This window comes from Sciurus carolinensis, chromosome 3 (assembly GCF_902686445.1).
Source record: "Sciurus carolinensis chromosome 3, mSciCar1.2, whole genome shotgun sequence".
Classification (NCBI taxonomy): Eukaryota; Metazoa; Chordata; class Mammalia; order Rodentia; family Sciuridae; genus Sciurus; species Sciurus carolinensis.
In genome coordinates this window covers 14,372,443-14,397,472 of record NC_062215.1, presented here as the reverse complement: position 1 = coordinate 14,397,472, position 25,030 = coordinate 14,372,443, and the positions used below count along the sequence as shown (strand labels likewise).

Here is a 25,030-nt window from a genome sequence, read left to right as displayed (position 1 = left end):
TGATCTGTCAAATGACAGCCACGATGGCAAAACCCCTCCCCTCCGACCCTTGGGAGAAAGAATAAATGGGACAGCATTTTACAAACTGTGGAGTGTAGGTACAGCACCAGCTACGCCTGGTTCCTACAATCTAACCTACATTGCTTCAGATGCAATGACAATGACAGAACAGGAAGGTGACAATTAGCCACTACTGCCCTCTCCCCCAGATCTTTAAGATGGAGTAAAATGTACCACCAAAAAATAGTGCCATTTGTTCTCAAAAGGCCCTATCAATTTGGCAGTTACTCTATTTAAATAAAGATGTAGGATGGCTTTTTTCTTCAGAAAGTACAGGTTTTTATTTTATTTTCCCAAAAACTTCATGACTGCCATTTTAATTGCTGTGAAGGACACCAGTTATGTCTTGAGCAGCACATGACCTTGTCAACCGAGGGCCACAGGCCACTTCACATGTCCAAGTCCAGCGCAGTTCTGACTGAACTAAAGGGCCAGCCCCTGAGGGCTATACCAACACTATCTCACAGAAGCCCCACAACTCTGTGAGGTAGGAACTACCATTAACTTCACATTTTACAAATGAGGAAAGACCTAAAGTGGTTCAGGCAACTTACCAAGGTATCAAAGCTATGACACAGGGCTAGGACTCATGCTCCAAGGCTATGTTCTTAGCCACTGTGCTACACTGTCTCATTCAGCTACTTCCATTGACAAATCGGTCTGGAACCAACAGAAACTTTCTACAAGTGTTCTGTGCTCCAAGAAAGAGTTCCATCCACTCAACAGTTAGTGGGCACATCACTTCAGATGGAGACTACCCTATGTACCCAGTGGGAGCATCAAAATTCGGGAGAACTTGAGTCTAAAGAAAACTCAAGAAAGCATCAAAGATGCCAAAAACAAAAGTTGTAGTGATTCACACTGTAGACTCTATTGTCATGGCCCCTCAAAACCTGTCTGGGGCAAACAGCAGCCTATTGAAGATATGCACCATATTTCAAAGACTTTCACAGAAACCAGAGTTTACAGCAAAAAGAAACTGCCCTCCCTACTACCTACTCTATCCTGCCCCTCTAATTCACTGCATATATTACATCATAAATCTTCCACACACCCTTTTTTGGATTATGGGAACACATTTCCATCCTTAGGGGAGTTAGTAACATTACCTGGGGCTTTACTGGGACACTGTGAGAGGCAACCTCAGATGAGGCTCCCCACCAGGTTCCGCAGGTAGCAAGTGTTCCTTCAGACCACCATGATTAGTGACTATTCATGAGTATCTTCCCTCTTGCCCTGGTTCTCTAAGGCAGCTGCCACCACTGATTTTTCCCTATGTAAAGTACTTCATGAAATGTTAATCTAAATGGTTCCAGGCACTCCCACCATACAGGAATTAATTTCAAAAATAACTGGTTAAAAACAAACTCTTCTTTTCCCCTCAATTTATTATGTACATAAAACAAGCATTTGGAGTTGATTATAGATCTAAGGCTCTCTTAATTTCACAATTTATTCACTGCTACAGGTCTGTTTGTACAAACATTTTAATGTCAGCCAAACCTTTCAGTTGGACACATGGAGCTGAAGCTCTGAGAGTGGAAGCAAGGCTTTAACATTCAGCACTTGTCATTTATATCCTGCCTCACAAAGCAGTTCCCACCTGCCCTTCGGGGGACTTAGAGAGCGGAGGAGGGAGAGGATCAAATAATTAACGTCAGAGTCAGAAAGAAACAAGACAAGCTCCAAGAAACCACATCAGTTCCACTCAGTTTGTGTATCTGTCCTGGAAGGATCCCTCAGCCTCAGGTGGAAATGGGCTGAAATCTCAAGGAGTCGGGATTGGCTCACCAATGGTGGTAGTGTGCGCATTCCACAAGAGGGAACCACATCAGCAAGGACCTGTGTCTGGAGAGGGGCAGGACCAGGTCTTGCCAGTCCTTGAAGGCAACGACGAGGATCTGGTCTTTGTCCCAAGAGCAATGAAGAATGACTGAGGGGTTACTGCATGTGATCTGGTGGGAGGTGCGGGGGTGCATGCTCACTCTGGCTATTTCCTAGGTGCCAGTCCTCTGCTTTGGAGGGCAAATGTTGGGATGTTTATTTTGAAAAGTTTTTTTGTTATCACCTGCAAATATTTGTTCTTAGTTTCAAGATAATCCTAATTTTTGAAAAGCTGTTTTTGCCAATTCAATTCTGCTTCAACTTCTAAAGAGTTTCCCCTAGTTAGACATATGGTCACCCCCACCAGGTTTTACAAAGTTTAGTTATACTGTAATCAGGGATTGTGTGTATGGTAATAGGAAATTTTCTACCATCCTTACAGATGGCAGGTGCAAGCACTACACAGAAATAGGGGACCATGTAAATGAAATCTTGATAAATGGGGGTGGAGGGGGCACCAACTAGTGGCACACTGATTTTACACTGTTAAAGGTACCTGTAATAATAGCGCTTCTCAACCTGTCACTGCCCACCCACAGCCCAGCCTGCCCTAGCTCAGACACAGGGCAAGGTGATTGAGGTGGCAGGAAGGTAAAGGCAGGAATCACAAAGGGAAGAAGGAAGCAAGGACCATGTGGCTTTAGGCAGGTCAGACAGGTGGTCTGGTACTGGGGAAAGAGTACACATTTCCAACTCAGATATCCTGTGCCATCACCAGCTGTGTGACCTCAGGCAAGTTACCTAATCTTTCTGAGCTTCAGTTTCTCATCTGCAAAACTAGAAAAGTAAAGTCTACCACAGGGCATCTGTGTGGGCATGAAAGGTATTCTACAAAAGCCTCCAGTGCGGGCTCCTCCTTGGAGGCACAGTCCCCTTCCTTCCTTGACAGGTTTAATGTCAGTTTCCTGGTCTTCAAAGGGGCAAGAAAGGTGACAATAACAATAGGTGCTGGAGGATTACAGGAAGATGCCCAAAGACCTGTCAATTTTGCAGTGTTAAAATATAAGCAAATGCTTGATATGCTCCAGTGATATGGAGCCCTATACAAATACTGGTTATTAATGTGCCCTGGGCCTATGGGATAATGGGAATAACTGTGGGGCTGATTAACAGGTCACATGTGTGAAAAATGCTTTTCGAAAGTCAGCACCACTGGCAGAATTCACTGCTTCATAAGAGACTGGTTAAAATTTGGGGGATTTGGTGCTTTAAAACGACATTCAGAAGGAAAGTAGCCTCAGGTCAACAGCTGCAATCCCTCACCCTGTGCCCAGGCCCTGTGTCTGACATAACACAGGGGCCAAGAGAAAGTGAGGTGTAACTTAAACCCCAGATCTACTTGGTAGTCTCCAGAAACACAAGAATACCTAGTTGGGGACTGCAGATGAGGCACAGAACCAGTGTGTAATGTTGTTTGTCCTGGGAAAATGCATTTCTTTTAGGAAACTGAAATTCCAATCCAGTTACTATATCAAAGAAAAGGGATCCTTCTGGAAAAAGAGAGGAACATTACCATGTAGTAGTAACTCATCAGATAAATAAAGCCTTCTCGGCAGGCTACCACCTACCAGGGGTTCAAAGAGCTGCTACTCCCCAGAAAGTCTGGACTCTAGACCCGTGGCTCCCTACCTGCCTGTGCACCATAATCAACCCTCCCAGCCCCTGCGAGGCCCAAGGGAAGTGTAGCAAAGGACCAGAAAAAAAGATGTAAATCTAGTATGTGCAGTTTTCACAAGACACCTTCCTAAAAACATGTATTTTATTCTCAAACAGAAGATTCTGGAAATCGTGTTATGCATAACAAACAAGCATCCTTCATAACTAATGCAATGCCTCCTTCATAACTCACATAAAAAGCAATTCATCTAACAAATTAATTTCAGACTTTAAATACCCACAAGGTCAAAGGCTATAATTAGTCTTTCTACTCTACAGGGGAAAAAGCATAAGAATAACCAGGGAAATAAAAGCAGAGTTAGTATTGCTTTTCCAAATACACATATTAAAACTACCCTTAAACAAAAACACCTTCTTCGAAAAGACCCTTACAGGAAATAGCCCCAGCTCCCCAGGTGGGTGGGGAGCTGCACCTTCAGAAAACACTCCTGTCACTGAACAACTCTCTCAAAATGAGGCCTGGCTGACAGGTTCCATCCCTGCTCCATCTGACTGCCCAAGAAGTCACAAGTTACATTCTCAAGGGAATGCTTTGATCCTCCAATCAAAACATGTCTTTACTATCAGGAAACTCCCTTTCCAATAGTCTCATCAGCCCTCATGGGGTCAGTGTCCCAAAAGAAGCTAAAACATTCTTTTAAAAGGTGGCAGAACTTTATCCATTGAATTATTTCAAGAAACCCAAGTGTTTCACAGCTGCCTGTGATGAGCAAGGGTTCTAACAAGTTGGGAACTGTTTGGAGTCAAAATCTATTTCCCAGGAAAAACTCTTATAAAGTAGCAGTTCCCACAATCCTTTTGTGGGTGCTCACCATTGTCTGCTGGACCTCATGGTCCCAGCCCCTGAAACCAAGATAGCAAGTCTGTAAGTCTTCACTTAGGATTTTGTTTGTTATTTCCACAATCCCAGAGTGCTGGGGACTTGAACCCGGGTCTCCAGCATGAGAGGCAGGCACTCTACGAGATGGGCTATATGGCCGGCACTTCACTTAGGATTTTGATTTTTGAATTTGTTTTGCATTCTTGAATGGTGACATTTTCCACTGCAACTTTTTCTTCTCAGAGATACATCATTTTATCCAGCTTCCCAAGAAAGATCAAAATTAATGCACTCTTCAATGTTTTAGTATATCACTCAAAATGCAGGACACATCGCCATAGAAACTTTCCTTGTAGGCAAGTTTTTTTTTTTTTTTTTCAACTAGTGTTTCAACTTCAAAATGTAACCTTTCAATCACTGTTCCCTGGGTCCATTAACGAGCAGGTTCCAGATATTTTAAAAAATTTAACATGCTATAAGAATATACATGAACATTCCCATTTTAAAATTTTCACTTTTTATTTTTGTTTTACCAAATCCTTGTTCTCTGTGATTTTTCAAACATGAACATTTAAATATCTAGCCAGGCACAGTGGCTCATGTCTGTAATACAGAGATTTGGGAAGCTGAGGCAAGAGGATCGCAAATTCAAAGCCAGCCTCAGCAAATTATCAAGACCCAAAGCAACGTAGTAAGACCTTGTCTCAAAATTTAAAAATAAAAATAAAAAAGGGCTGGGGATGTAGATCAGTGGTTAAGCATCCCTGGGTTCAATCTCTGGTACTAAAAAATAAAACAATAAAAAAAGAAAACTGAAATATACAGACTACCGGAACTCTTCACTGCCACCAACCCTGGCTGCTGGCCTGCTGTGATCACGCCTCCATTTCTACAAGTCACAGAAGAAAGTAAGTGACCTGCTTACTCTGAAACTCTCACTTTCATTCCAAGTATACCCAGTTACCAATATTTTTTTTCACACATGTGGCAATTCTGGGCCTCTCTTCAAAAATGTGACCAAAGTACAATAAACAAGAGGCTGAAAATGAGTGCTTTTTGCTTATTCTCCTGGGTGACAATCTTTTTCCTCCATTTCTTCCAAACCAAAAGTTATCCTTCTATTTGGAAAATATTCAGTTTTAGAAAAAGGTACCTTTACACTATTATTTCCAGAATGACTAGATGTACAGAAGGAGAAATTACAATCTGCTGAGAAAATTGCAAAATAATTTCTAACTCTATTTGCTATAATTTGACAATTCTATCTTAAGAGTCAAGAAAATGTACCATTGTGAGCTGTCTCAAGCCCATTATCCTAATTGAAATCTATTTAAATGGAATAGTTAGTTCCTTTTCAAGTCACATAAAAGCTCATACAGAGCAGAGATCCTTCCTATTAAATCAAGGAATGGTACGCCTATAAAGTCCAGGTCACCAAGGCACTTAAGATTTTAGCCTCAAAATACCTCAACCATTTATCATGGCACATGTGAACAGAGCTCTAGATATCTTCAAATGCTGATATACATATAATTGAAGTACTGAACAATTCCCCTTTAAAGAAAATCGAAGACAAGAAAAGCAGATATATTATTAGTCATGTAGTTGGTTTTCATCACTAAGTTTTCTTCCAAGTTTTACTGTTTTCTTTTCAATACAATGAACCAGCTAGATGTTGTGGAACACATATGAAGCTACTCAGAAGGCTGAGGCAGGAGAGCTGCTGGAGCCCAGGTATTTGAAGCCAGCCTGGACAACGTGATGAAAACCTGTCTCAAAAAAATAAGACAATACAAACAAACAAACAAAAAAATCACTGGCTGGGTGCAGTGGTGCATACCTCTAATCCCCAGTAACTCAGGAGGCTGATGCAAGAGGATTGAAAGTTGGGGGCCACAACCTGGGCAACGTGGTGAGGCTCTGTTTCAAAATACAATAAAAAGAGCTAGGATTGGTTCCGTTTGGTAGAGTGCCCTGGGTACAATCCTCAGTACCACAAAAATACTGGAGCTTTCACTCTTTTGTGTTCATGGGATGAATAATCCTGAGCATCTGACTTTGTAATATGCTGCACATTTTGGTAACTTCTTATTAAAGCGGGTCTGTATCACAGGAATGTGAACCAACTGGACAAGAGAGGAAAGGCAGCCACAGGACAACAGGACACAAAGCAAGGCCAATCGAAGGCTTATAGACTGCAGCAAGAAATTGTCTCCTCCCGAGACTGAAGGCCAAGCACTGACTCCCTCTGTATTTAAAGTCCACAGTGCTGACACTTCATTAATCTTAGATGAATTTCACAGTAGGTTTTGTGTAATTACCAACAGCTTGCATTACCAGCTCATGGGATGGCTCCATCAGTGAAGAGATCCAGTTTCTTCAGCAGTGTCCAGGATCACATGCCCACCTTTGTGTGAAGGTGAGTGCTGGCAACAGCCTAGGAAATCCTCAGAAGCAATTAGATAAAGAGCCCCTCCTCCAAAACTCCTAGGAAGCCAGCTCCCTGACTTCCTGCAGCACTGGGGAAGAAGGAAGAGATGGGAAGAAGCCTGAAGGGCCAAAGGCAGAAGGTAAATACCTTGACTATAATTTAAATTTCTGTGGCTAGGGGGCATAGTTCAGAGGTAGAGCATTTGCCTAACAAGCAAAAGTCCCTAGGTTGATCCCCAGCATCCAAAAAAAAAAAAAAAAAAAAAAAAAAACCCTGCAATGTCATTAACTACCAGCCTTGTCTTATATACTGAGCTGCCCCTGTCGGGGTTGAGGGAGCTCTTTCTGAAAGCAACAGCTTCTCTCTCTCCCACCTGTGGCAAAATTGGAAAAAGGAATATAAACGAGAACCATACTCCCATGAGCAGAGCTCCCCATCACAGGACACACACCAGGTTAATGAGGAAAGGAAGGACTGAGTGACCAGCAATGATGGCAGCTGTGTGCTCCAGACTGGTCACAGGCTGCCACAGCAAATGTCTAGACTTCAGCTCAGAGGAGCAGGCTGAGGCCCCAAGGTATTCCAGGAAGGGACAGGCGGAAGGAGGAAGAAGGGGGAGAAGGAGAAACAGCAAGACGGTGGAGGAAGAATAAGAGATAAATTCAAGAAAAATGAAGAAGGGCCTTGTGAGAAGTCTAGGGGCAGGAAACCAGGAGGGAGAAAACATCCTGGGGCCCTGGGTGCCTGGTTAGGAGAACAAGTTCATCCCGTGCTCCCTCTACAAAGGTTTCAAGGATCTGAGAGGGAGATGGCTTGCAGGGAAGGAACAGAGTCTCAGGGTACAAAGACAACCTGGAAGAGCAGTGGGGAAGCCACACCATGAGGAACCTGTATTGTGCTCACTGACCTTATCTGTGCTCCAGATTCACTGCCTCCGGGGTCCCTCCATTCTCAAAAGCTGGCTATAGAGCTGCCTGGACAGGAGGTGTGAGAGAGAGGGTTTCCTTAACCTGTCTTGGCTGAGGGCTACTTGAAAGCCTGATAAACATCAAAGACCTCAACACAAATGCACACACAACATCCACGAGATTTCTCAATCCATTTTCCAAGAGACAGACTTCCCTTTTCCCTCCCCAAGGATAAAACTCCAGATGTTTAGAGTAAGAGGGTTACAATTTTGATTTTATCACTCTGGATGGCTGGTGTGTGGTCCTGGGGAGTTTGGGAAGGACAAAAGAGACAGGGAGAACAAAAGTTCCGCCCCAAGAAGATGATATCTTCTAGGGCCTCTCAAAATTTTACCAGTTATTTTACCCCTGGAACCTAGACCACAGGGGAAAAATAGTTGGTTACTTTGTAGATATTCAAGAAATAACCAAAAAATTGAAAAAAAAAATTCCAAAACATACTTAAGAACTTAAGTGAAAAAAGAGAGGAAGAGAGGGAGAGAAAACTGGCACACTGACTTACAAGCTATTAATTTGGAAGAAAAGAATTTAATTAACTATTTTATAATTTAAAATTATGTTTAATTCTTTTCAAGGGGTTAAAATACTTAAGATTCTTCAAAGACCTTCCCTAAAAAGAACAGCAAGGTGCATAAGGACCTCATTTTAAAGATTCACAGAAGGCTGACTCCCACAGCAAGCGTCTGAACTTGCCCAGTCACAGTCCCCAAGCACACTCTTCTGAGCAGCGTGGTTTGCTGAATTCTCAAGGGACTGCTGCATAACCAACCGACATTAACTATGAGGAGCTACTCTGCCTTATCAGTTCTTCATCAGGCTTCAAAGAATTTGGCTTGAACCCACTCCAGTGGTCAGATGAGGGTTCTGAAGCCACTTCTGGACTTCCCACTAGTCTGGCAGGGCCCTTCCCTCCTTCGGCACTTGTGTCACACAAGCCTGTGATGCTGACATGTACCCTATACTAACAGGCAGGAGGAAAAACTAAAGAGTTGACCCATGAAGCTGCCCCTGACTTACTGCTTATTGTTGTAAGATTAGGAAACTAAAACTTTCCATTCTCAAATTACCAACTCAAGCATTTGTATAAACGATATCCCAAGAAAAAAAAAACATGGCCAAAAACTACCCTCTTTTCCCTTAGCTTGCCATACAGCACCATCTCGCTCAACATTAACTAATCAACAGGGTGGCCAGCTGTGTGCTCACTCAGCAGTACGGGGTGCAAGGCCAGAGCCCCACTGCAGCACTGGGGGAGAGAGCCCAGAAGAGTAGGGCGGGCGTCCTGGGAGATGGAACTAAAGCTAAGGGGTCAACTCTGGAGATACCACAAGGCAGCTAAACTGCTTATCAGGCCACAGCAGAGTGAGGTTTTAGAAACAGTCATAACTGCAATTTCTGGAAGACTCCTTCAAAACTGTGGTTTAAAAAAAAAATACACATTAAATATGTTTTCAATTTTATTTTTTGAGACTAACATTCTGGCACTATAAATTCATACAATACTTTAGAAGGGCCTCTTGACTACCCACCACAGGACATTCTGGGTCCTGGACTTGATATGCTTGCTGCCAAAACAATTCTATCACCTAACTAGGAAGCTCAAGATGTGCTGCATTCCCACCCCACCTTCCCTAAGACTTTGGGACTACAAATCAGATCTGAAATAAAATGCATTTCGGGCTATTAAGCCTCCCATGAACGCGCCTCTCAATCACAGTCAAGTCTTTAGACAAAAGCTAAGTCAACCAACTGGGTTTAGTCTCTGGCTCAGAGCATGATCAATAGTCATTTCTGTTGGGAGTTTTAGCCTAAAAAAAAGAAAATTAATGTTCCTGCTTTACCATTAACCTAAGCCTTCAAGATCGAATACCACTCATCCTGTCCCCACAGGTTTTAGCTTGCCCTGGGAAATTAAAACAAAAGCAACTCCTTTCCCACGGGCTTTCTACTTCTCTGACTTATTTTCCACTTCAATCTCACCTCTGAACTTAGCCAGAGCAGCAGCTCAACCTTCCCTGGGGACAGCTCCCTCCAGGCTTCATAAAGCAAGTACTGGAGTTTCTGCTCTGAAATCTGTAGGGATGTCAAGGAGACACACAACAGTTTAGTCATTGGTGGGGTCGGGTGTAGCTCAGTGATAAGAGCACACAATTAGCATGTGTGAGTCCCTGGGTTCCATCCCCAGCACCAAAGAAAAAACTATCTATAGTCACTATTGTGGACTAATAATATTCAAGAGGTCATCTCTAAAAAGCATCTGAGGACATCAAGATGGCTCCTGTTCCAGTTTAGAAAAGTAGGAGTTCCATCATTTTAATCAAAGGAAACAAGTACAGGGTAGGAAATGTTCAGCCCAATGACTTCAGTGGCAGAGCCAAGTCTGTGTGTGTGCGCTAGTCACAGGCTCCCTGGCCCTCTGATGGCTTTAACCTCATCTACTTTGTCAAATGGCTTTTCCCTATTTGGCATCAAGTCCAAAATACACACACACACACACACACACACACACACACACACACACTTCCCTCTACCTCTCAGAGGCCAAATTAGCAGCAAGATAGGGTTAGAAGTCATCACACGGTCATCTGTAATAGAATTCACCTAAAATACAAAAATCTTCATAGTAGACTTCACCTGTCAGAGGGTCCATTTTAAAATCCACACTTGCCTTGGCCTGGCAGACTGAGTCCTACAAGGACAACACCTGCTTTCCTTTACCTTCCTTTCCATCATAATGGCAATGTTTTCCATTAGGTTCCATGATGAGGGTACAGAGTAATCCCTCAGAGGGTTTTCTTTTGGGGCCATGGTACCCATACTTCTTGGCTCTACCTGCACTGCTGACTACCAACGACCCTCATCATACCTTCCTCGGTACACTCCAAGGTCCTCAGCACAAGGTGGACTGAGCTGCTCACTCTCAGGCATAAGTTTATAGATATCAGAGCCCCCCCCCCCTCAGGGGTGTTCTTAACCACCTTCAGTGCCATTTCCACTAGAGAGTTCCTTCCTGGTCACCCCTTTGATGCCAAGACAGTTGCTAAGCCATGCCTGTCTCCTTGTTATCTGAATTTTCCTGTACACTTTTCACTTCTGTTTCCTTAATATAAAGCTTGAAGTCCTCATAACCAGACTTGCAAGACTCCCAGAAAATACCTTACCCTGGTCTTGTCTGATTATCAGAGGCTCTGGTCTGGGGAACCAACCCCTCCCTTTAAAAAGGACACTATCTAGGAAACCAACAAGTGACATCTCATCCTAACTTTCTCTTTCAGAGTCACAATCACAAAAGCTGTCGGAGAAATTTATCCACCATCTTTGCCAGAGTCCTTCAATTTCCTATTCATAACTTCAAAGTTCCAGAGAAGATCATTTCTCCTGTCTCACTACTACATGGCAGTGGATCTGTGGGTACTGGAAGGCTCCCAGCTAATTTGGAAGTGGGCCTGAGGAAGACAGCAAGTCCCCCTATCTGTAGTGCCAGTGCTAAACATGGCTGCCCCTTCTCTCCAACAGGGACTATGTCCCAATAACAGAAGGCCTCTTGTCCCCCGAGGTGCAACAAGAATTCACCACTACTACTGCCTGGAGCACCCGCCTGCCTTTTTACTGTTTTAGTTGTAGATGGACACAATACCTTTATTTATTTATTTTGATGTGGTGCTGAGGATTGAGCCCAGTGCCTCACCCATGCTAGGCAAGCATTCTAGCACTGAGTTGCAGGCCCTGGCCCCTGCAGCCCTTTTTAGAGTCCATCTGGTATAATTTTTTAGTATACCCAGGGCTACAATCAAATGCTTGTCAAACACCCACAGGTGAAGCACTCTGGTTTGCTGCTGGGAGCAAGGGAGATGGATAAGAGGTAGGAGAGAGGTACAAATATGAGCAGTACAGACCCCATCTGCTAGGAAGACAACTACATCCTGACCCTGATCATACAGACTGCAATCTTGACCTTGAGGTCTCAAATTAGAGCCCATGTTTGAGAGAAAGATGGCTCCTAAGGCTGGGTACAGAAAGTCCATCCAGATAAGAAGGCCACCCTCAAATTTCATCCTTTCACCAAGGCAGGCAAATGTCTTTTAAATGTCTAGGAGAAAGGTGTAGAAAATGTTTCCTCGGACCCGTTTTCATAAGGTGCTTCCTCCAAATCACTGGATAGCTCAATGATGGATCTCTGTGGACTCTTCCTGCTTCCCACTTCCCCTCCTGGGTTATTCTACTCTAAAAAGTACTCAACCTCTCCAATAAACTCAAGTTTTAAAAAAAATTCCTAAAGTTAAGTTTCTCCTTATTTTCTAGCACACTTGCACACACTCATCCATTCACCAACAAATGTTTTGAAAGCACAGGCGGCTAAGTCCTAGGTACATAATGATGAGCAAAACCAAACGGGCCAGTCCTCCTGGAAGAAGGGGAAAAGCAGGTGTCTACTAAACGATACATATAACGAACTGTTTATCAGTTGCTGCAAAGGGTAAGAAGAGAAAAGGAGGGTGAGTTAGGGGATGGAACCACTTCAAGCACAGGGTTCAGTTCCTGAAAGGTCTAGCTCCCTCCCAGCTGGGGATGGGGGCAAAGGTGGCCAGTGTGCCTGGAGTGTAATAAGCCAGGAGAGAGAGAGAGGCCAGACTGAAGAAGGCACGAGGGCTGGATCCACACGTTCAGAATGCGGACCTTAACCCAGGAACAACAAGAAGACTTCGCGGGGTTTGAATGAGGATGTGACAAGATTATGTTGGGAATTTTTTACAGACCACTCTGCCTGAACATGGTGAGTAGATTAAAAAGGAGGAAGAGATACAGGCAGGTCAGTGAGGGGCTGCTGCAGTTTGCCCAGCAAAAAGATTGTTGTCTGAACTAGAGTGATGGCAGGGAAGCCAGAGAGAAGAGAACCAATCAAGAGATGGTTACAATGTAAAGATCTACAGCATTTGGCAAAGGAATGAGTAAGAGCAAGGGGGAGGGACGTCCAGCTTGTGTCTGCAGTGAGGAGAAATGTTAACGACCCCTAGCAGAAAGCACAGCTGTGCAAAGTCTGTAACTCACTAGGATACTTCTCGTAGCACCTGTTATCCAAAATTTCTAGATAAATCTAAAGTCTTTCTTCCTACTTCTTATAACTGTCATCCATTCTAAACACCTATTTATCAAGCATCTAGTATGCGCTAGAGATGAAGAAGTGACCACGAAAGCCTGTGCCCTCTGCACCTGTCACCTCCAAGCCCCTGGGTGCTGCCCTAGAGCAGCCTCTAAATCCTCTTGGCAGGGGACCTAACTTCCAAGGCTGGGGGTAGTCCTACTCCTGAAGCTTCAGTTGAGCCACTTCACTCACTCCTTTCTACTTCTTAGAGACACTGAGCAATGAACAGGCAGCAAGTACTTACCACTTGCTCCTCAGTTCATAGATACTCTACCCAGACACCACAGCACGGAATCTAACCTCTCTGAGTCACTGAGACCTGCAGCTCCCCCTCAGGCAGTTTTTCTGTCTACCACAAAATCAAACTCCTTTTCTCTAAGATGTTCTGAGTTTGGGAACTACTGTACTCTTTCATTTGTTGCCCAAATTAGTTTGTGCTGGATTCTATCCTAGCATCAAGACTGGTGATTTTAAACACTGGGGTTGCACTGGCAATATGGAGTTATTTAAATTAAAATTAGATAAAGCTAAAGCTTTGATTTCTTAGTAGAACTACTATCTTTCAAATGTTCAACAGTGGCATGTGGCAAGTGGTACCATGTTGGAGAGCACCAATCTAGAACACCAACATTATAGAAAGGTCTGTTGGGCAAAGGCCCACAGGGGCACTGCTACTGGACTCTTTGCATGTTTGGTTTGAATTTCCCCTTAAAAAAATGAAAACAAAAATTTAAAATACAGAGACCCTCAACATTATTTACTTGTGTCTTCTTTGCTTTTATAAGTGAATGTTATATATTTTACTTTAATACATACCACTAAAATAATTTGTTTCATAGTTTGGGCTTTGTAAAATCCATTTGAAAATAACCTGTGACTTTGGTAAGAAGGGGGCTATAATTTTATAAGCCACTATAGACACAGACTCTCTTATTTTTGTAAATGTACCTTACACACTGTCCACTACAGCTAATATGTAGTAAATACACTGACTGATCATCTTGAGAGTGCTCTTAATCTTTTATGCCTACTTTACAAAAGTAAGTCTATAAGACACTTCCAAGAAATGCTCATTTCAGATTCTGAATATCAACTACCTAACACAGTCTTATAATTATACAGGATGCAGGACTTTTTTTTCCTCCATGATCATTTTTACCATATGGTTTTTCAGTCCAAAGACACCTTTATACTATGACAGAAAATCCACCAAAATGCTTCAGTGTGAAGCTATCTGCAGGAGTAGGAAAGTGTTGATAATTATTAAAACTGAGTGACAGATGCATGGGATCCATTATAGTATTTTTACTTTCATTTTTTTTTATTTTCAAGAATAAAATACTTAAAACTAATTCAACTATATACAAATTTGACCAGGTTTAATAAATACTTTGCAAGATAATTATAAATTTTAATACTATTCTACTGAATATCTCAAGTCAGAGCAAAGAACCAAAGACTGGCCTGCTTTATAATCTCTCATACATAATCCCAGAGTAGCTATTCCTCTGAATGTGGAAACACCACATCAAATCTTATCAGAGATGGATCTCAGGCAGGTATTGTACACAAGTCAAGAGTTGTCCCATCTGATCACCTAATAATAAGGCCACTGGCCTCTGACTCCTCTTAACAGAAAAAAAGGCTAAAAATCCACCTTCCAAACACTAAAGCAGACAACTGTAGGCAGGAGCAGAGGACAATAGCTTCTAGTCCACCTGACTCCAAACTGACCACCACACTGGCTGCAGAGGCTCCTACAGGAGGTGCAAGCTCTCCCCAGGAGCAGGTGCCCTGCAGAAAGTTCAACACCAGGCTGCCTGGAGGGCCTGCGGGAGACCTGCACGCTGTCCTCCTGCTCCCATCAGCCCTGTGGTTACCCCACACTCTGATGAGACGCTCACCCACTCCAGGTCAAGTTCCCCACTGTCCTGAGAGTCAGATCCTCACTCATAGCCCTGTCTGTCATACCAGGTACTACTCTTAGGGTTCTTTCACAGTCACTTGGGAGTAGCAAATTGAGACACAAGAGGTTAAGAAACTTCCCAAGGACCCTCCAATGGTGACCAGCTCCTGGGCCCCTGCCCTACCCGCCGCTGCACTGCCCTCTCCCATTCTCCCCTCTCTGCCCCATCCCTGCAGTTGCTCCCTCTACTGCAAGACTCTTCCCAACACTCCTAGCTGTGGGTGCCTTCCCTTTCCCTTTTCTCAGTGCCCTGTTCTTCTTCAGAGGAAGATTTTACACTCACCACAATGTCATATATACAGTGCACATAAAGCTCTGTTGACTTGTTTATTGTCTAGACTAGATAAGGTGCCAAGTGCAGGCAGGGGCCACATCTGTTTTGCTGTCAGATTCCCAAAGCCAAGCACAGTGCTTGGCCCCAGGAGACACTCAAATGCTTGGTGAGTGACTGACAACCATTGTTCAGTAAGTCCTTTTAGAAGAAAAAATTTTAAGTTCTCTACTAGCCCCAAAAGATAAATACACCATCTTCAGGAATACTGCTTAAAAGACAGCATTAGGTTTAGGAAAGGACTGAAAATTGGATAAGAGAACAAGCCAGCTTATGTCGGCTTTAAATAGCAAAAGAGAAAGGAAACTTACAAAATGCAAACTGTGATTCTGAAAAGTATTTTCAGGCTCAATTCAAAGGGTGGGTTTTGATCTCAAATCTTAAATAAGCTTATGACTGAAGACAGTGCCTCTTACCCCTGTGCCAGTCTCAGCTGTTAGAATAAGCTGGGGAGGCCCTCAATGTCTTAGCTCCTATAATCTTCTTAGGGGAAAACCTTAGAGCCAATATTCCAGGCAAATCCAACAGGCAAAGGTTACCTAGCCATTTCAAACCACTCCCAGGTTTCCCATCCTGTGAGTTTCCATACAGAAAGGTAAGATTTTCCCTCAATAGTCCCATTTATGCTCCGCGGAATGACCGTGGAATGGCTTTTGTTCACCAAAGAAAAACCTCTCCTTTCAAGGACTTAAGTCCCCTGAAACTCCTACAGGAGTTATTCTTTAGGTTTAACAAAGTTCCCCCAGTTCACAGACATCCTGAAGGAGAACTCAGAATTTAAATAGTTGTTAGTATGAAATAACAGGCAGGAATCTGTGATTTCAAAGTAGGGGAATCTTATTTTTAACCTGGGAAAGCTCCCAGGGTGCATGGCTTGAGAGGACTCCAAAATGAGGTAGGACCCACCTGAAGCAACCACAGAAATCAAATGGGAACAACAGAAGCCTGCGTTCTAATCCCAGCTATAAGCCCTTGAACTTTCAGTGATCTTGGCCATGTTATTTAACCTCTCTAAACCTCAGTTTCCCCATTTTAGAATTCACAATAGTATCTACTACTTAAGGTATTGTGAGGTTTAAAAGAACAGTCGCAGGCACACAGCAATTCTCCCTAAAGTTCAGCTAACCAAACTGCTCTTACCTGCTAGCTGTCTTCTGCTTTGCAAAGCACTATCACAAGCATCCAACCGAGACTTCGCAAGTTCTAAATTTCCTTTCAGTCATTTAATATCTCAGAGCCTATAATTCATATACTCATATAATCTATGAGATTGTGTTAGAGGCGGGTACCTAAGAATGAATCCTCATTTGGGAAGAGAGATCCTATAAAGCCAAGAGTGGTAAAGTGATGTGGCCAGGAACCTGGGATAACAGATGAAATCACCAGGACAATCACCAGGCCTCTCGGCCCCACATCCAGCACACTGTTTACCTCCATCAATGCCAGGCAAGGGCTTCTGCACTGTCAGATCTCCTAGCTTCCTTCTCATTAAGTGTCTCACGGACACTTCATGCTTTGTAATTAAGCACTATAAAGGAGTTTGAGAAGGAGCAACACCGAATCTTGTATATAACCTTGAGCAACTTTAAAACTCACACATAAGAATACTCAAATAAGTTTAGGTTCACCATCCTTTTATACCAGTTTTTATTTTTAACTTGGGATTTAAAGTTGACAAAGACCTTAATGAATAGGCAGGACAAAGGGAGTTGTCTGTCCATGGCTTGTTAGCTCCTGAAGTTAATGCCAAGTCAAGGGACAAGTCAGCCAAAGGGCAGAGCTCCAGGCAATCTGGAAACTGTTCCTGCAGCCCCAGATCATGGGGTACTGCCTGCGCTCTGAGTGGCAAAGCTTATGGGAGTCTCTGCAGCTTCACCCAAGAGCCACCTATCAGTTAACCATTCATTCTGTCATCTGACAGCATCAACTGCTACTAGGTACTCACTGTATGCCAAGGACATGAGTGACCTCATTCAAACCTCACAACTACCTATAAATAATGTACTCTCTAGTCCATCTAATCTAAAACCACTGACTGTAAGATACACCATTAGTTTTCACACCAAAAAATGAAGACACTGCCCACTACGACTCTAAGATGGTTATATGTTTTAGGGGTTTTTTAGAAATGTTAAAAAAGAGTACAAGTTGCACTGTACTATCATTGTTAAAATGTGAATATTGTCCCACTTTACAGATAAAGAAACTGAGATACACAGAAAGCGACTTTCCAAGGTCACAGAAGGGTAAATAGAAGCACTGGGATCCAGACCCTGTAAGCTTAGCCACCTTTTCACAGTAGTAAACCTGTATTTCTTAATGGCATGGAATACCCAAAACTGCACCTGGCAGAGAAACAGGACACAAGCTACTATCTTGTCTCCACCACAGCACAGAAACCCATTAACTGGCAGTCCTCCAAACGTCTCTGAACCTGACCATTCATACGACTGCTCAAGCAGACTCTGAGCTACATTACTCCTCATGAACTCTATTCCTCTCTCAGGAAAAGAAACATGGTCAATGGAAAAGCACCATAGGAATCAGAAAGTCCTAGACAGAAATTCCTGCTCTGCATCAGTCTATCACCCTGGAAAGTTACTGAATCACTCTGAGCCTCAGTTTCCTCTTCTCTAAAGAGAGGCCATCACTGCCACCCTCAGAGGCTGGAGCAGGATGGAGAGGATACAGACAAATGACAGGACATGGTACCTGGCAGAGCTAAAACCTGACAATGCTTTCTTTTTAGTGCTAGTCACCTCAGCTTTGGGACAGAATCAAAGAACATTCCCTATAACCACAATAACTGCCAAAGGGGACACTCAAGAGATAACGAAGATGAACAGAAGACAGAAGACCCCAAGGAAGATTCAGGAAAAGAAATTAACTAGAACTACATGGAAGAAAGGGCCAGTTTTTTTAAATGCACTTTCCAACTTCCGAATAAATGAAATGACAGGCAAAAGGGATTAAAAACAACAGGTGCTTACCATGAAGACACCAGTCAACAGACATGAAGACAAATAGTTTTATACCTAACCTGACACACAAAACTGGTCTTTGAAGATTCAATTTGATACGAAAGTAATCTACATTGAGAAGAATTGCTTTATTACTTTGTTTTGTTTTTACATTAAATAATATTCTGTGCATTTCTCCTTTTCTATCCTCAAGGGCTTCAGAAAATCCTCAGAAAACAGCTTTTGATTTGAAGGGAAGACCAATCATACAGCATGTAAAAACAAATTCTTCCCCCTTTTTTCCTCCTTCATATTTGTAATGCCTAGCAGTTTCTTATACACCACAGACTCAATAAAAATTAGTTGGATATTTCAACTGTAGGCACATTTTTTCATATTTTTAAATATATTTTTATAACTATTTATTTTTATGTGGTGTTGAGGATCGAACCCAGTGTCTCACACGTGCCAGACAAGTGCTCTACCACTGAGTCACAAACCCAGCCCCTAGGCAACTTTTTTAAAACTCTAAAACATCCTACACATTTATTCTATCTAAAAGCCTAATCTCTTCTGCTTCTTCTTCAGAAGCACTCATAATCTCTAATAATAAACAATATGCTTGGCATATGCTGTATCTCTGATCTTAAACAGTGACATTCTACTTGTTCCTCAAACTTTCAACACCTGGCTCCTCAACTGTTCATTCCTCCTCATCTGTCCAATCAGTGGATTCCTTGTCAGTGGACTTGATTACTCATGTTCTGATCTGAATCAGTTTGTTAATCTCCTTCCTCTCAGGCCCCGCACCTTTTCCTGGAGATAAATGCACAAACAAGTTAGTCCTCGGAGCCCTCCACATTCCCTCTCCATGTCTTCACTGACACTCCCAGAAGGGCTCACTCACAAAAACCTGATTCCAGCTTCATCACCTTGAGAGGCTTGTTTTCCATACTACCAGTTTCTGGAAAAATCTAAAAGAGAAGTAAAATCCTTTCAACAGTTGGGTGAGAGCTAATAGAAATGGCAGTTTCACTCTACCAACATGGGATAAACTTTCTTGTGTCACCAAATTCCCAAACTCGCAAATTAGTTGTCCCTCCATTTTTCCTTAATGTTGTCCATATAAAACTCATTCACTGTATCTCTCCAGCTTAAACCTGGATCCCGAAATGAATGCTCCTTGGGTGAAAATCATCAAAAACATGTAAAAGGCTCATTCCTTTCAACTCATGTGCGGGGCACTGACAGTGTCAATACGCTGGGACTCCAAACGGTACAACCGGTGCCCTCAAGGAGCCCACGCTTTTCCTTCAACTCTAAAAAGGGTGCATCCTCTCTGTGCAGCGTGTATGAAATGTAGTGACAAAGTACTCCATAGCTTTGGAGAAAGAGGGAGAGTGGAAACAGACTTTGCCCTTATATTTGATGCCCTGTAACCATAACAACCGATGATTTAAGTAACCATCAACTCGGTGAGAGGCTAAGTTTTCCAAATACCGTTTTCAATGGGGAAAAACTCCCTTGCACCAACTCCAGCGCGGTGAGCGCTCTGGGCAGCGTGTGGTGCAATGGAGCGGGCTGTTCCATTCCCACTCCCGGTCCCAGCGTTTGGAGTCTGGGCTCAGCAGCCAGCAGGCAGCGGCCGCCACCGTCAACCCCGCGCTCCCGGCAGGGCAGCTGGCATTAGGCCTCAGCCCAATGTCACTTGTTAACCTTCCGATCCCTCGGGTTTCGGCGCGCCGCCGCCCCCTTCTATAGCACACAAACCACCCCACAGTCACCCACAGCAACCACCACTGGCGTTTTCCCGGAGTTGGAGGAAAAACAAGCGAGGCGCAGACAACCTCTAACAGATTCACGTAAAAGTAACTGAGGTCCCTCGACTTCCAAGCATTTCGTGACGAGGGCGAGGGGGCGGCAAGAACCCGGGGCCCCATTCATAAAAGTGCAAGCCTTCTCCTTCAATGTGGTGTGGATGCTGCTTTCCTGCCGGGTTCGGCCCGGCGCCCCGGGACGACAGGCTGGGGACAGCCGGCCGGCACCTCCGCCCAGGGTCAAGCCCAAACTGCTCGGCACGGCCCCGAAGGAGGAAGGTTCTCCTGGCCGGCGTCCGGGTCCATACCCTGGCCGTGACAGCGGGACGGGACCGCAGACCTCGTGCCCCACCGCGCCAACGGCCGCCAGACCCGGCCGGCACCTCGGACCTGCGGGGTCAGGCCGGCAACAGCCCAGGCCTTCTCCTCGGGGCGCTCCCTCCGCCGCCCCACCCGGGCCCGGGCGCGCTCACCCCGGATCCGCTGGCTGCTTCATGGTACTGCGCCGGCGCCCGTGCTCCGCGGCCGCCGCGGCTCGGGCTCCGGCTCGCTCTCCGGCTCTCCAGCAGCCGTCCTGCAGCCCGCCCGCCCCCGGGCACCGGCCGCCCCGCCCCGCCGGCGGACCCGCCCCGCGCCGGCCGCCGCTGCCGCCAACCAGAGGGCGGTGTGGGCGGAGCAAGTCGCGCGCTAGGCCCGACGAATCCATCCCCTACCGCGCGCCGAGGAGCGGCCACGGAAATGGGCGGGCGATTCGTCCGGGCTGTTAAAGGGGCCGCTGCCCTCTGGACCCGAGGAAGGGGTGGCGGCCAGAGGTCCCCGGGTGTAGGATGTTACCTGTAAGAGTCCCGAGTGAGCCTCTCTCTTCTGGCTCTTTCCCCAGTTCTTTGCACTTCTAAATTTCGTCTTTCGGCTGCCTAGCAACAAATGCCTCTGACAGAGGGAAACTGAGGCTCCGAGAACTATGTCTTGCTGAGCAAATTCATTCGAATTTGGGTTTTCGAAGTTCTCCGGGCACATCTGTCCCCGTCCAGAAATTGGCTTTAAAAGGCAAATTCCCAGCCTCCCTACCTGTCCACAACATCTAATTCCAAACGGAATCTGTTAGTTGTTTGGTTGGTTAGTTTTTGAACTGGGGATTGAACCCATGGGCACTTTAACCACTGAGCTACATTCCCATCCCCTTTTTAAAATTTTGAGACAGGGTCTCACTAAGATATCAAGACTGGCCTTGAACTTGCTATCCTCCTGCCTCGTCTCCAGAATTGCTGGGATTACTGATGTGCACCTCTATACCTGATTTGTGGCTGGGTTTAAGAGCTTAGAACTCATTTAGTATAAACTACTCATTTTAGAGAGGCAATGTCTGAGACCAGGAGAGGAAAAGTAAATTCTAGAGATGAATTTCTCACTTGGAATGAGCTTCCTATGTCACATACTTGTAATCTCAGCGATCTGGGAGGCTGAAGCAGGAGGATTGCAAGTTTAAGACCTGCCTCAGCAATTTAGCAAGGTCCTTACTGAGACCCTGTCTCAAAATAAAAAGTAAAAGGAACTGGGGATGTAGTTCAGTGGTAAAACACCCCTGGGCTCAACCCCCAGGATCTCCCCCACTCCACCCCCCCAAAAAGAGAGAAGAATGAACTTTTCGGGCTGGAGATCCCGCCCATTTTGTGTTTATCACTTGAGATCCCGAAGTAGCAGGAAGGGTTGGCATACCACACTGGCATACTTGGAGAGTTCTCCTTCCTTATCCACATTTCATCCTATGACAGTGGATCCCAAACATTAGTATCAGCATCTGAGAGGAATTTAACATGCAGATCCCTAAGTCCTGCCCCAGAATCTTTAATTCACTGTGTCTGGGTGGGTGGACTTGGGGAAAATATGCATTCATCTTTCCAACACCTCCCCTCAGTGATTCTGATGCGGTTGCTCCAAGGACCACATTCAGGTGCATATTTCAAGTCTATCATAGTCATGAAATCTAGGTTCAACTGCCAAAAATAAAGCCAAGCTTCTTTTTATCCTCAAAATTAGTAATATGGTTGGGGAACTTGCTAATACAGCTAGAGGTCACCTACTGGGAAACTTAGAATGGTTCCCTAAATGGGTCTTGCCAAGAACCAAATTTAGAACAGCACTGTATCTGGAAGCAAAAGCCAAAAGCTTCAAATCCTGGGAGAGGGAAGGGCAAGGTCAAGGCCTGGAACTTAAGGAAGTCAGCCTTGTTCTCTGACTAGTGAGATAATGTGTAAATATTGTTAAGGAAAACACACCCTTGCTCATTCTCATCTCTAGGCCCAGTCATAACCCGGGGAGGATGCCCTATCCCTTTAATGCCTCATTCTAAACCATCAAGCCCTGCCCACGCACCAGGCCACATTCCTTTCCCTGTTCCAGTGTCCTAGACACCTCACTATCCTGGACTTGAGGTCAGCCCCTTCCCACACAGATTACCAGCTCTTGGAGTGGCCTCCATACAACCCTTTTTGCTGCAATATCTTGTGAACTCTGTATGTGATAGGGATGCCTGCATACCAGGTCAATCCACCTTGTCAGGGTTGAGTCTCCAGGTTGCAGACATCACTGACTGAGATCATCACTTGCCTCCCTTGGCCTTCCCAAAAGAAATGAATTCTTGTCCTGATAAGAGAGGACTCCAGTTGTGGATACCTGGAAATGTACAGCAAGGGCAGTTATCAATGGAGCTACAGCTTGAAGCTCTTTTGGGCCACATCTCCAAACCAGCAACTCAAAAGGTGGTACCTTGACCCCTTCAAGAGCCCTTGGAAGCTGACAGTGTGCCCCTCAGAGTGCCCACCTCTCTCCTTGCCCATATCCAGCCTTACACAGATTTTAGATTAATAACACATCATTGACATGACCTCAAACAAGGGGTAAAAAGATACAGCAAGAACACCAAGAAGGAGCCCTCCCTTTAGAAAAGTGAGGAATTTGGATGCTTTAAAAAAAAATAAATGAACATACAGTAACAAAATATTAAAACTTCCTATTTATTAAGAGGTTACGCTGCTTTAGATCCTGTGCCAACTCCTGTGTACATATTAATTCACTGAAACCTTACAGTAACCCTATGTGGTAGGTATGATTGCTATTTTCTCCATTTTACAGATGCAGAAACTGAAGCTCACAGAGAATTGGTGATATGTCCAAATAGCAGGGCTAGTGAAAGGAAGAACCAGGATTCCTAGCCCTAAGGACCAGGTCCTTCCTAATAGTGCCTGCCAAAATGCCTTCTTGCTGCCAGAAATAGGATGAATAACTTCAAAAAGCAAAAGATCACTAATCTGTATTTTGTCTGTATATAATATATAATATAGAACAACCTTGGAGTTGAAGTTCCATTGCTCTTAACTTACCATCAGCTTGACCTTGATTTGACCAAGTCATATAATTAAATCTTGTTGAGTCTCAGATTGCTTATCTATAAAATGGGAACAATAAATTCTGTCTCCTTGGGCTGGCATGAAAATCAAATTAACTGAAGAGCATATGTGACTATACAGATGGTCCCCAACTTATAATGGTTCGATAAATGATTTCTATTTATTTATTTGGTTCCAGGGATTGAACCCAGGGACACACACTACTGAGCCATATCTCTAGCCCTTTTTATTTTTTGAGACAGGGTTTTGCTGAGTGGCTTAGGGCCTCGCTAAGTTGCTGATACTAGCTTTGAACTTACAATCCTCCTGCTTCAGCCTCCCGAGCCACTGGGATTACAGGCATGTGCCACTGCACCTAGTGATTTTTTTTGACTTTATGATGGCACGACCAACATTCAGTAGAAGCTACCCTTTGGATTTTTATCTTTTCTCAGATAAAAAATGTGTAGTAGGATGCTCTCTTGATGCTGGGCATTGGCAGTGAGCCGCAGCTCCCATGAGCCACATGACCTTGACAGGAATTGGCCAGTACTCTACAATACAGAGCTAAGCTATGATGGTCAGTAGGCGAGGTGTATTAAATGCATTTTGACTTACATGTTTTCTGATAATGATGGGGTTATTATAACTCCATCATAAATCAAGAAGCATATGTGCAGGTACTTTGAACATAGAAAGGAAAAGAGTGATTTTAGGGCTTGGTATACTCATTGTAGTGACCTCTAACACAGGTCAAGGGTAATGATGTTAAATTCTGATATCAAGCAAGTTTCCTTACTCTGTCCCCCAAATAGCTGCTCTATGTGCATAGCATGTACAAATTGAACTGATATTTTCTAGTGACAATAGGATCTTTTCCTCCTCCTCCTCCTCCTCCTCCTCCTCCTCCTCCTCCTCCTCCTCCTCCTCCTCCTTCTTCTCCTTCTAGGGATTAAACCCAGGGCTACATACATGCTAGGCAAGCACTCTACCACTAAGCTATATCCCTAGACCTAGGATCTTAAATCACAGATATCCACACCCAAGTTATGACTCTGGCTTCTCCCAGCCTCACCCCAGCTCTCTCAGTCCAGCTTCAGCTATCCATTAAAACTTTGTGGGTTTTGGTATACTTGAATTATTTCCAATTATGACATTTCAAGGTATATTTGTCTCCTGAATCTCAAAACAAAAAGTACTCTATCATCTTTAATTCCATTTTTGATACTGCATTGCACTTTCAGAGGGAGAAATGGTTAAGAAGTACAAAAAAAAAGAGGTAGAACAGACACTTCACAGAAGATCTACAATCAACATATATATGAAAAATGTTCAACATCTCTAGTAATAAGAGAAGTGCAAATCAAAACCACCCTAAGATTCCATCTCACCCCAATTAGAATGGCGATTATCAAGAATACAAGCAACAACAGGTGTTGGCGAGGATGTGGGGAGAAAGGTACACTCATACATTGCTGGCAGGGCTGCAAATTAGTGCAGCCACTCTGGAAAGCAGTGTGGAGATTCCTTAGAAAACTTGGAATGGAACCACCATTTGACCCAGCTATCCCACTCCTTGGCCTATAC

At 44.1% G+C, this 25,030-nt stretch overlaps 1 protein-coding gene across 2 annotated transcripts in view; it reads right to left on the bottom strand.

The window, feature by feature from the left end:
- Nucleotides 1-20,663, bottom strand: part of Tex2 (testis expressed 2) — a 105,441-nt gene extending 84,778 nt beyond the window's left edge. For both annotated transcript variants that reach the window (XM_047545068.1, XM_047545069.1), the window contains exon 1: nt 20,531-20,663. The gene's annotated coding sequence lies outside the window, so the exon portion shown is untranslated. The remainder of the gene's footprint in view (nt 1-20,530) is intronic.
- Between the last annotated feature and the right edge of the window lie 4,367 nt (nt 20,664-25,030).